This window comes from Paroedura picta, chromosome 2 (genome assembly GCF_049243985.1).
Source record: "Paroedura picta isolate Pp20150507F chromosome 2, Ppicta_v3.0, whole genome shotgun sequence".
Taxonomy (NCBI): domain Eukaryota; kingdom Metazoa; phylum Chordata; class Lepidosauria; order Squamata; family Gekkonidae; genus Paroedura; species Paroedura picta.
This window is the reverse complement of record NC_135370.1, coordinates 120,826,260-120,839,145: the sequence shown is the minus strand read 5'-3', so window position 1 is coordinate 120,839,145 and position 12,886 is coordinate 120,826,260. Positions and strand designations below refer to the sequence as shown.

At 43.4% G+C, this 12,886-nt stretch overlaps 1 protein-coding gene across 20 annotated transcripts in view; it reads right to left on the bottom strand.

The window, feature by feature from the left end:
* TSPAN18 (tetraspanin 18) overlaps positions 1-12,886 on the bottom strand; it is a 243,203-nt gene that overhangs the window by 157,417 nt on the left and 72,900 nt on the right. For 17 of the 20 annotated variants that reach the window (XM_077322256.1, XM_077322258.1, XM_077322255.1 and 14 more), the window contains one exon: positions 9,977-10,081. The exons of the other annotated variants lie outside the window; for them this stretch is intronic. The gene's annotated coding sequence lies outside the window, so the exon portion shown is untranslated. The remainder of the gene's footprint in view (positions 1-9,976; positions 10,082-12,886) is intronic. 20 annotated transcript variants of the gene reach the window in all.

Genomic DNA, 12,886 nt, shown 5'->3' with positions numbered 1-12,886 from the left:
TCCATTTCTCCATCCTTCCTCCATCCTTTCTGCCTCTCTCTCTCTGCCTCTTTTTCTCCCTCTCCCTTGCTCTCTTTCCGTCTTCCGTCATTTTTTTCTTTCTCCCTTTCTTCCTTCATTCTCTCCGTCCATCCACCCACCCCGCTAGCGCCCGCTGTAATTCTTGTACAGCGGGCTTAATTTCTAGTACTTTAAATAAATATTTGTTGGTCTTAGCGATGCCACTGGACTCAAACTCTGTTCTGCTGCTTCAGACCAGCTGGGCTACTTATCTGAATCCAACCTCTGTAAATTGTTATGTAGCAAGACTGATGGCTGCTGCTACCACTGTAACTTGATTATTCATCCTCCTCACTTAACAGGGCGATGGAAAAAAAACCTTTGATGATCTCTCAACCTCTTTCTGATTTGGTTAAAAGATCCTTCTGCACCCCGGAGAAGTAGAGAGACACACTTGCCTTACATTACTGCTGACAGAAGAAGACCTCAATAAGTGAAGTTCCTCTCAAAATACATTGACACTTATCCAGCTGATACTTTAGTACTGACAGGTCTTTGATAACACTTCTGTTCACTCACTAATAGAGACTGGTAAATCTTTGTCCAGTAGCTGGCAGGGACAGTGAAAATATCTCCAGCCAGTTGCAAATGACTAAACTCCTGCTCAGTCTTAACACTGTTATAGCTACACTACTGAGCCATTTGAACAAAGCTTCAAAGAGAGTAGAAATTTATTGCCACAAACTAGAGACCACTTTGGGTGACTCTCAAATGTCAATCACTCCTAGAACCTGAGTAACTTTTAACACTTATGAACAAGAACATACTAATCAGATTTCACTCCAAGGCCTGTCTCTGTTAACTGCATTCTTATCCCTGCTGCCAAGCAACAAAAACAACAAGAACAAAAGATTTTTGGCATGGCCATAAATAATTCAGGCTGTTCTGCATTTCACAAGTGATGTTCTACTTTTTTCCCAGGAATGGAGATTAGCTTCATGTAAAATGCTACGTAAGATCTAGAGCAGTGGTCCCCAACCTTTTTATCACCGGGGACCACTCAACGCCGGGGACCACTCACCGGGGACCACTCAACGTCTTTTACTGAGGCCCGGTGTGTGTGGGGGTAGTTTACTCCTCTACTCTCAACCACTGCCCTAACACTCTCTGATCGCTATGGTAATGTTTAAACATCCCTTCAAAATAAGATATAGACACGCCACAACAATGAACATAAGGAACATTTTTCATGGAAATTTTAACTCATGACAATGACAAATCAATGGGAACCCTGAGCTTGTTTCTCTGCAACGCGATAGTCCCATCTGGGAGTGATGGGAGATTGTGTGTTGTAAAGGGCCAGGGGTGATGAAGTTAAGGGCCGGGGGGGGGAGAAGGGGTCCTTCGGGGCCCACCTCCAATTAGTCGAAGGACCACATGTGGTCTGTGGCCCACAGGTTAGGGATCGCTAATCTAGAGTGTATGATACCTTTTTTCATTAAGAAAAAACCTAAACAGGAATCACTCAGAAAAGTGTAATTCAGTGGGTAGCCATATTGGTCTGCAGTAACGACCAAAGTTACAGTCCAGTGTCACTTTTAAGATCAACAAAGTTTCATTCAAAGTATACCTTCAGCAGCAGACAATGGGCAAAGTGGGCAATTGTGACACACTGGTGGAGTTTCCTGTTCCCCTCCACCACAACAAGCTGCACTGCCTTAAATATCTTATAGAGCGGTGGTCCCCAACCACCGGGCTGTGGCCCGGTGCCGGGCGGCGAAGGCCCTGGCACTGGGCCGCAGGTCCCTCTCCCCGCCCCCCCCACAATAAGAAACTTCCCAGGCCGCAAGCTTGCGGCCCAGCAAGCTTCTTACTGTGGGAGTGGGGGAGAGGCAAGCAGGGCCACGCATGCGCAATGCACCATGATTGGCTGGAACTCGCACGTGCAGCACTTTTGCATGTGCAGTCATGCACGAAAGTGCCATGCACACGCATTTCCATGCATGGTGCATGCGTGGTCCAGCTGCACATGCACACTGTGCGTTTTCGGCCGTGCATGCATGGCATGCGCGGCCGCACAATCTCCCTCCTGCTGCCGCCGGTCCCCAGCCCAAAAAAGGTTGGGGACTACTATTATAGAGAAAAATATGGATTATGAAGAGAAATGCTAGGTTACAGATTTCTCTGTAGATAGGTAGGTTGTGGGATAGATAAGAATGACTGACTAGACTCTTTCACTACCCATCAAAACCAAACAAAGTTAATAGATCCATTGTGTAAAATCCACAGAAACAAAGACTGCAGGGGATTTTATAGACAATCTATAAACCAACTAGCGAGATTAATGGTTACACAAATTATACTTCAAACAAAAATAAGTTTAGTAAATCAACCAGGAGTTACTTAACACATAATATTATGTCAGCCAGCACCACACAAAAACAGATGCAATCATGCAGGAAAGAGTTCGGAACTGTTACAACAGCAGAACCATGAATGTAATTTGCAAGACTTGATTTTTAATAGGCCCTGTGAATAAAGTGGTAATAGACCTTTGATATATATGTTGGTTCACAGTAAGGGGGAATATTATACTAAAATGGATAAGGATGCTGTTTTGATATACATGTGCCTCTTATGGCAGACAGTATGGAAGAACATTATGAGTCCACAGCTGCCAAAAATACCTTCTTACACAGGCAGTCATCAAGTCATAAAACTGATATGAGGTGGAAAGTACATTGCAAAATAGCTACAAATTGAATTGTATAAATATTTTAATGGATTCCTTCCACAAAACTCCATTGTGGACATTGTGGACATTCACCATTCTTGGATCATCAATGAGGCTGTTATGTGATCTTCAAGAAGTTGTACACATTTATTCTGATTTTACTCACAATGTTCTCATCTAATATGAGAAAGGACCTAAAAGGGAAAATAGCAGCTACCTACTTTCAGTTTTATGACTTCCTAGTGTCTCCCTATGTGGAGAAAGAGATTTATGTTTTGATGTATTAACATATGTATACATAGAAACAATATTGTGTAGTAAAAAAAATCATGTTCTATTTTGGATCTGTTAGATAACACAGGGCCAGGAGTGGAAGCATAAAGTGCTGGAAAAGGAGCTAAGGTTGGAACCTTTGTCAAAATGCAGCTTGTTATTTGAAAAAAAAAAAGCTTTCTTTGGTCTTGGGAATGTATCCCGGACATGGGTTAAGGTTCTTTCCCCAGAGTTCCTTTGAGAAGCAGTATGTTGATTCTATGTATTATGCCTTTGTTGTTTATGTGCAAGAAATATTTATTTCACTGTATTTTGGTAGCATTACTATTTTATGGATTTTATAGCCCTCTGAGTGCTTTTCTTTCAGCAGAATTCCAAGGCTTAAAAATTTCAGACAAATAACTAGCCATCTAGAGCAGTGGTCCGCAAACTTTTCTAGGCTGTGGACCGGTGACAGGGGGAAGGGCGATCACCCGGCTGCACATGCCACGCATGCATGGCCGGGTCACGCATGTGCATTTGCACCATGCGCAGGAGTGCCACGCATGCACGTTTGCGGCTGCACATGGTGCAAACGTGCATGTGCAACCCAGCCGCACATGCACGCATGTGCAGCAGTGCCGCGGATGCACGTTTGCGGCCGTGCAAGGCACAAACATGCACGTGGCCCTGCGGAGGCAAGGAGCCGCGGCCCAGTGCCAGGGCCTTCACAGCCCAGCACCGGGCCATGGCCCGGTAGTTGGGGACCACTGATCTAGAGCATTTAGTTTTAGAGTAAGTGTTGTTCTTTGTAATCGGACCTTACCTGCTTTATAAGACATAGAACTGTCATATCCACTCAGGGTTAAAGCTACAATCCTACCCATGCTTATTTTAAAGAATTCCAGTTCTAATTTACAGAGAGTTAACTTGTATGTTAAGGGAAGTACAGAATGGGGGTGTATGTGATACGTATCTTCCAGCAGCTAAGTTCAAGTTCAGAGGGTGAATGTTTGCAGACATGGCCACTACAATTTTTCAAAAATCAAAACATCCTTCCTTGATTTTGAGCACTGCCAAGCAAAATGTATTAAATAGCAAAAATAGTTTACCATAAAAAGTGCAAAAGAATGGGGAGTGCCACGCATGAGCATTTGCGGCCGCGCACCCGGGCCGTCGGCTCTCCCCTCACCCCGGAAGCGGTCCCTGACCTGAGAAAGGTTGGGGACCGCTAATCTAGGCCAACCCTCTGCACAATACAGGAACTCAGAATTACCTGCCTACCCATACTGACCCCAATTTCATGCCCAAGTGATCCCTCCACCAAAAATCTCCACAATCTACCTACCAACCCATAGCGACAAATAGCAATACTTTGGCTATGCAAGGAAAGGGCCACAAGAGACAAACACTGGCACAGCCCTTCCTGCCCACCCACTCACAATCTGCCTAAGTTTATAAAATCAGCATTTCTGTCAGATGACTATCTAGCCTCTGCTTAAAAACTACCAAAGGAGAACATACCACATCACAAGGAAGCCTGTTCCTCTGAGGAACCACACTAACTGTCAGGAACTTCTTCTGGACATTTAGCTGAAAATTCTTTTGAATTGATTTCAGCCCACTGGTTCTGGTCCGACCCTCTGGAGCAAAAGAAAGCAATTCTGCTCCATCTTCTGTATAAGAACCCTTCAATCATGAAGATGGTTGTCATATCCCCTCTTAGCCATCTTCTCTCCAGGCTAAACAGACTAAGCTCCCTCAACCTTTCCTCATACGACTTGGTCTCCAAACCACTTACCATCTTTGTAGCCCTCCTCTGGACATGCTCCAGTTTCTCTATATCTTTCTTCAGTTGTAGTGCCCAAAACTGAACACAGTACTCCAAGTGAGGTCTTACTAGAGTGGAGAAAAGCGGTAACATCACCTCATGTGATCTGGACACTCTACTTCTTTTATTACAGCCCAAAATCTGGTTTGCCTTTTTAGCCACTGAGCCCCACTACTGACTCATGTTCAGTGTCTGGTTTACTAAGACCGCCCAGATCCTTTTCACACATACTACTCCCAGGACAAGTCTCACCCATCCTATAGTGATGCATTTGATTTTTCCGACCTAAATGCAGAATTCTACATTTTTCAGTATTGTTTTGTTGTTGTTTGTTTATTTTTAGTCTTTTTATTTTATGTCACTATTTCAGTACTCCAAGTTGCCATTCGTTCTTGTAGAGAAAAAAGATTAGTGTAATGCAGGCATGCCCCCAATGAAGGTCTCAATTCTTCAATTTTTCTTCAATTATTTCTCCATGCGGGTCGTTATTTAAACTTAAAAAAATAAGTCAGGAGATATGATCTCCCATGTTTCTGTCCTTGCTTCCAGTGATGGCAGACAATGGGTCCTGGCAGGCAAGAGGACCTGTTTTAGCGGTATGTTTCATTTCCTTGTACCTAAAGGTACAAGAAGGCTCTACACGGGCCTTCCCTTGTCTTTGACTCGGAAGTTACAGCTGGTCCAAAATGCGGTTGCCAGGGTCCTCACTAGAACACCTTTGAGGGCCCACATTCAGCCGGTGCTTCGTCATCTGCACTGGTTACCAGTCTTTTTCCGAATCAGTTTAAAGGTATTGGTATTGACCTTAAAGGCTATACGCGGCCTGGTTCCCATCTACCTGTGGGACCGCATGGTTGCTTATGCCCCCCACAGGGCACTCTGCTCTGTGGGTATGAATTTACTGGTTGTCCCGGGCCCACGGGATGTTCGCCTGGCCTCGACCCGGGCCAGGGCCTTTTCAGTCCTGGCCCCAAACTGGTGGAATGAGCTCCCAGAAGAGCTAAGGGCCCTGTGGGATCTACCAGCTTCCCGCAGGGCCTGCAAGACGGAGCTCTTCTGCCAGGCATATGGTTGAGGCCAGGGCAGCTCTCCCACTAATCCATCAGAGGATCCCCTCCAATATTGAGATCTCTAACATTGAGATCATTGTTAGATCTATTGCACTGGCGCCACCCTCTTCTGAATATTATTTTCCCCCCAGGCTGAACTTGGGGGAAGTTGGGTAAATATGATTAGAATTGTGACCACTGCCGCTTATATAGACTTGTTGTTGATGTTAATTTGGGGTTTTATGGGGATTTTATTGTGTTTTAACTGTTTATGTTGTAAACCACCCTGAGACCTATTTGGAGAAGGGCGGTCTAAATAAATGAATGAATGAATGAATGAATGAATGAATGAATGAATGAATGAATGAATGAATGAATGAATAAATAAATGTATGGGGCCTAATTCAGATTAGGATTGGAGTGTGGAGGCAAAGAGGCTTTCCCCCTTACGTTTTCCCAGCCGCATAGCCCCAGAGAGCCATTACTTGCCCCCTTTGGGGAACCTTTGTCTACTGACATAGCTTCATTCATCCAAATAGGATCTTCTGCAGGTGTTAACCTGCAAATGGGCAAAATCAACAACTGTATGTGCCCCCACTTTATGGAATGGCCTGCATTATTTATTCATTTATTATATTTATTGACCGACACTCCCAGTCCAGCTGGCCCGTGGTGGTTTACACAGTATTAAAATCTCACATAAAAATATTGATACAACACCCCCCCCCCTGAGATGGCTTAAGGAGGTCAAGAAGGTTCCCACTCTCTTGGCTTTCAAAAAATTATGCAGAACTGACTTATTCAAGCGGGCTTTTCTATGCAGGCAACATAATTGAACTGTACAAAATGATTCACAGAGTTACTTGAATAATTGTTAGAGACCGTTTTCAATTCTACCTTGTATAGCTTGCTGAAACATGGATCCTATTATGGAATTTTTAGAATCATAGAATCATAGAGTTGGAAGGGGCCATACAGGCCATCTAGTCCAACCCCCTGCTCAACATAGGATCAGCCCAAAGCATCCTAAAGCAGGATCCAGTGTGTCATGTTAATACTTATACTTTGCTTCAGTTTGGTTAGACTTATGGCTAGTTCTACAAACCCAGTGTGAACTGTTCATATCTAGCCAGCAGGCCTCCATTTCAGTCAATGCAAAGCAAAGAGTTGTGCTGAACAACCAAACTACCTTCCCATTCTTAAAAAAATATGTCATTGTTGTGAAGGAGGGAAATTATTTGCCCTTCTTGTCCCTCAGATCAAGAGCTCAGCTTCCAAATTTGGGTTAATACTACTGAAAAAAAATTACATTGTTTATAAAGAAGGCTAAGAACCTATGCTTTAAATTTGTTATCACACAACATAGCAGCATGTATCACCATGTATCTGAAAGAACATGCTACTGAAGCCCATAAAAAGCTTACAGTTTTAAGTCTTTTTCCCAGCCAGATCTAGCATTATAAAACTTAATTCCCATATGTCCTGTTCTTGTGAATATTGCTTGCATAAGGCATAATTAAGTTGTTAAAGTTCTCTCTCTTGCTCCCTTCTTTCACAATAAGAGGAACAACACCATCTCCACACTATCATATTGACATACTCTTTGCACTGAAAGCAGCAGCTTGCCAAAATAAGATTACAATTTAAGCAAAACATTTCAGTGGGAAGTAGAAAATTTTATCAGGGAGAAGCCCAGCTTACACAAACACACACATATACACACCCCTAATCAAAGATATGAGACTCCTGCTTGCCTCTTTGCCTGGTAGGATTTGGAAGTCAATATCAGAAGTAAATAAAAAGTGCACTTGGTAGAAATATGCATGTTTCTAAAGCAATCTCTGTACCAAATCTATTTTTATGGACCATCTCACTATATGGCATATAATGATGCATCACATAGTGATACAGAGCCAAATACTACTATGAATAGTAATCCTCAGACATATAGGGTAACTTAATAATTGCTAACACATTAGAAGAAACCTGTAGATGTTCTGCCAGTAGACAATGCACAGCTCTGGTAAACAAGTCGTGTATCTTGTATAAGCATCCAGAAGCATATAAAACTAATTATTTCTAAGCTGCTTCTAAGCTAAATTCAAGGTATCATGTAATTCAGCGGTCACCAACCACCGGGCTGCGGCTCCCTCTCTCCGCCCCCGCCCCCCCGCAGTGAGAAACTTCCCAGGTCGCAAGCAAATCGGCCGCCAAACGCGCACGTGCGGCAGGTCCACGCATATGCATTTGTGCCATGCATGGCCGCAAACGTGCATGCACAGCAGTTTTGTGCATGCATGAAAGTGATGCACATGCGCATTTGTGGCCCCACCAGGAGTGCAAACACACATGGCTGGCAGTTTCGCATATGCACGAAATTGCCGCGCATGCGCGTTTGCAGATGAACATGGTACATGGTACACGCATGCACGGCACCCGGATCGCCCTCCCCCCACCGGTCTGCAACCTGAAAAAGGCTGCGGACCCCTGATCTAATTTCAAGACTGCGATCTTTAAAGCCCATTGAGGGATATATCAATGAGATGGGATCAACAGCATAGATGTTGCTTTTTTCAGAATGGAAGACTTGCCAACATACAATAGCACTATTTTAAGACATGCTGTACAGTTATAGGAGTGCATGACTTTGCAGGCTGTAATTAAAATACCCAGGTTCAAATCTCCACCATGAAATTCATGGGGTGACTTTGGGGTTTCATACAAACCTACTTCACAGGGTTCATGTAAGAATAAAATGGGGAGGGAGAGAACTGTGTATGCCATCCTGAGCTCCTTTGATAAAAGCTGGGATACAAATGTAGTAAATCAATCACAAGATTTCCCCCCTCAAAATTAAACCTTCATTCACTATAATAATTATCCTTATCCATTGTTCCTCTTAATATTTGTGAAACAGCCCTGGGGGGCTGTCCAAGATGGAATAGGGCCAATGATTGACCTTCTCTCTCCAGCTCTCGCCATCTTTCCCTGGATGCTAGCCTCTTTGCTCTCAAACGCCCGAGAGAGACACAGAGAGTCCTGCCAAACCGCAAACCGCCCAGTGTACCTGAGGGACCGCCTCCCTGCCTATGCCCCCAAAAGAGCTTTACACTCCGCCGCCACCAACCAGCTACTGATCTCTGGCCCAAAAGAAGTTCACCTGGCCTTGACCAGGGCCAGAGCATTCTCTGTCCTGGCCCTCACCTGGTGGAATGAGCTCCCAGAGGAGATCAGGGCCCTGACGGGACTAAAACAGTTCTTCAGGGCCTGCAAAAGGGAGCTCTTCCACCAGGCATTTGGCTGAGGCCAGGCCAACCAACATCTGCAGGGCCCCTGCCCCTCTCCTCCCCCCAAAAACCCACTAAGACTCTTGGACCTGTTCAAGTTACCACTGTTTGTTATAATGTTATACTGTTATGTTATACTGTTACCCGGTTATACCAGTTAATAATATGAATGTTATTATATGTATGCAAACGAGCCCCAAACTGCAAACCTTGCTTACCTTTCCTGATTACCTCCTATGGCTCCTGCTGTGAGAGAAAGATCTGTGCCTGCTGGTGTCCTCTGGGTCCTAGCGCCCATTGCATTCCTGGTTGCAATGGGCTTTCTTGCTAGTTGTATTATATTTCAAACTATTTCTCAAGCCCAAAGCTTCAATACCTCTGTGTGTCACATCCACACAGGGAGGCCTTCACAAGAGAGGTCACCTGGCTGCTTTGTTCCATTCACATGGGGCAGTAAGTCTAGTTAGTACCACAGCCTTATGTCATACACTAGTGTGGATGGGGCCATGCTCACCCATCTAGAAAAAATTCAGTTGTATTTCATCATTATTGCAAACTGCCTCACTACTCACAAGGAGCGCAGTTTCTTACAGTTCAGTTTTCAATCAACAGGGAAGAACACATATACTTTATCAGATCCCTTGGACTGAATGCCTATGTAGATTATGCAGTCTAAGATACAAGGAAATCAGAAAAGCTGTGCTAGTCAACAGCGACAGCAGTATGAATGGCATTCCAGTCACAAACTAATACAGCATAGCTTCTGACAACTCTTCTGACAGAAGCCTAAGTAGTTCTTGTTATCTAAATTAGACAAACATACCAATTGTGTCCTGGTGCAGGTAATGATTACTCAGATCCTTCTTAGCCTTTCATGGAGTCCAGTGGGCCCTTCAGTCTATCTTCTTTCTGTAGCTAATTTATGGCACTGAGAAAAGTAAAAGAAGGATAAGGGATTAGATAGGTTCTGTAGCTTAAATAACTTATTATAGGGGTTTGCTTGCTCTCTTGCTCTCTCTCTTTCTTCCTGCTGCTGAAGCCTTCAAATAACACACTTCCTAGACCAAGGCTGAATCTGCACTTACTTCGTTTAATCCATTGTGGATCCAGATCAATTTGAACTTGGGTCTTCCTCTCCCCCCCCCCATTGAAAGAAAAAAGTGTTCGGTACTGCTTAGGGAGGCTCAGAAGGGGAGGGGGAAGCCAAGCACAGAAGGAGCCTCTTTCTTTCCCTTTCCCTCTTCCTTTTCCCCTTCCCCTTCCCTTGAACAGGGAGGAGAGGGGAAGAGAGAATTGGACACAGCAGAGGAGGAGGAAAAAACCAGGCAGCAAACCTCTACCAACAAAAGTTAAGGCTTCTACTGAGAGAAAATTGGGGCTTCCTCTTTAAGAAAAGCTTGGCAGCCTTGGCCAATCAGGGCTTCTCGACCATGGAGTCTGCTTCAAATGCACAGCAGCTGAAGTTTCTCATGGCTTCTCAATCCGATTCTTAAAATATTGAGGGTTAAAAGCACTCTAAGATATTCCAGGAGAAAGGTAGGGTCACTCCGGATCAATCACGCTAGTTGCAGAGGGAAAATTTAAATTGGACAAAATCAAAATGGAAATCGCTTTCAGTGGAGATGGCAGGGACTGAATCAACCTGGAATTGGAATAAAAGCTCCATGCAGCTTATGCCCAGGCCTCTTGCAGCACCTCTGTTGACTCCCATTTAATTAGATGCAGTTGGCATTTCCCTGCCCAAAGTGAACAAAATGGCACCCAGACACTGAAAGAGAGACATACTGAAAGTGGATGCCATTAAAGGTTTTTGTATTGTATTATTGTATTGACATACTGAAGGCATGAAGCTGCTGACTTTCTATTTGGTTTGTCATATTTATTTACTAGCCACAGAATTGGTTAAGGGAGTGGTGGTGGAGATACCTAGTTCTTTCTCTTGCACCCCAAAGACCAACTGTACCTTTCACCTATTCCTAACACTCACCCTCATTATCTCCCCCACTTCACTTCCTTAGACTGAAGACCCAGTTATACTAGGCTTAACATTATGTTGCAATGCTATTATTTCCTTTATTATGCTGGGCTTGGAACAGCATTCAAAGACCAGTGTGGCCACAGACACAACGGGATCTGCTCTACAATGTTGCAGCAAAGCAAGTTTTGATATGCCAATACAGGCCTCAGATAAGGCAGGATTAAAGAATAATTCTGAGGGCTGGAGACATGACCCAGGGTGCCACTGAAGGAGCTCAACATCTGCAATATTTGCAGATGGAGCAAACATGCTCCAAATTTAAGCTTAATAAGACCTGCTAAACAAAAAAATTATTTTGGAGATAAACATGAAAGATTCTGTTTGGGTGCAATCAAACCTTGTTCAGTACAGCTTTTACAGAGGACTCAGTGCTGGAATTTAAAAAATTACATGTAGAACATCTTCTTAATAAGTCTGCATTGTAGAAATCTGACTGTTCAATCCTGTACAAAGGTCAGTTCTGTACAAATCCTGGACTGTCCTGTTAATCAGGTGCTTCCCTCATCCTTTTACCCCACAACATAGCTACAGTCTCTTAGCCACTACCAGTTTGGTCAGCGCCAAACTGAAGAGCCAAGCTGGAATTGATCTGATGGAGCATATTGAATTATTCCACTTATCCCATTTACAGCCTTCAGAGCCACCAAGCCTACTATTCAGAGAGTCCTCAAGAACCTAAATAGCTGAGCATTTACAGTCCTGACACAATCATTTCTCTTTCTGACTTCAGTAGGTCAATTTGCAGAATGCAATGCATGCATTTCCAAAAATCACCAAAGGCTCTAAGCTTCAGCAAATATAACCAAACACAGATCAGACCCGGGAACCCAGGTGAATATCATACATTCACAAAATTAATGTCTGATAATGCAAAATGCTGCATTTTCAAAAGATGTGGCGGTTAAAATCCATCAGTACCAAAATCAGTTTCTTAAAGTTACTAAGAATGTTAACTGTATTTAAGAGAATGATGCCTGCCTACATTCCTTGAAGAGATTAGGTTATTAACAGCCAACTATAAGAAACTAAAATCCAGTATTAATCATAATCCTTGTGGAACTAAATCTGCATTGTGTAGGAAAAACCAGGCACATATGGGTTTTTCCTGTGCTCTCATTTGGTTGTATGCAGTATTCCACATCATAAGGGTTAGATACTAAGCCTCTTGCACATATGAGAAATAAATCCTGACTCTGGCTGCTGGAGCAATACAGGAAAGAGGGGCAAAATCTAATCTGACTGTAGCAATCCCATTTTTAAAACACTCATGGCAGGGCACAGAATAAGAAACAAGCCAGTTCAATTTCAAATAAATGAATTGCTGGAGACATCAATCATGCCTTGAGGAAAGGTGGTGAATTAAGATAAACTACAATGCCTAGCATTTCCCCTGTTCCAAAAGAACCAGACTCCTCCATACAGTTATTACAATAACAGCAAATGACAGTACCAGGAAGTACTAACTAGGATTCCCTAATATTTCAGAACCAAAAGTTGATGGCTCAGACACCTGTCAAATTCATTCAACTATATTTTGTGGTTATTACTATCAGAGAAGCAGAGAGCACAGTAGAATCCATACGCAATACCCTAGCAACTCTACTATTTATTTATTATCAGAGACTGTTGTACTCCTAGTATTTGCTCCTGTCTTTCTAAATTACAAACAAAATGTGTGTCATTCCTGTATACTGA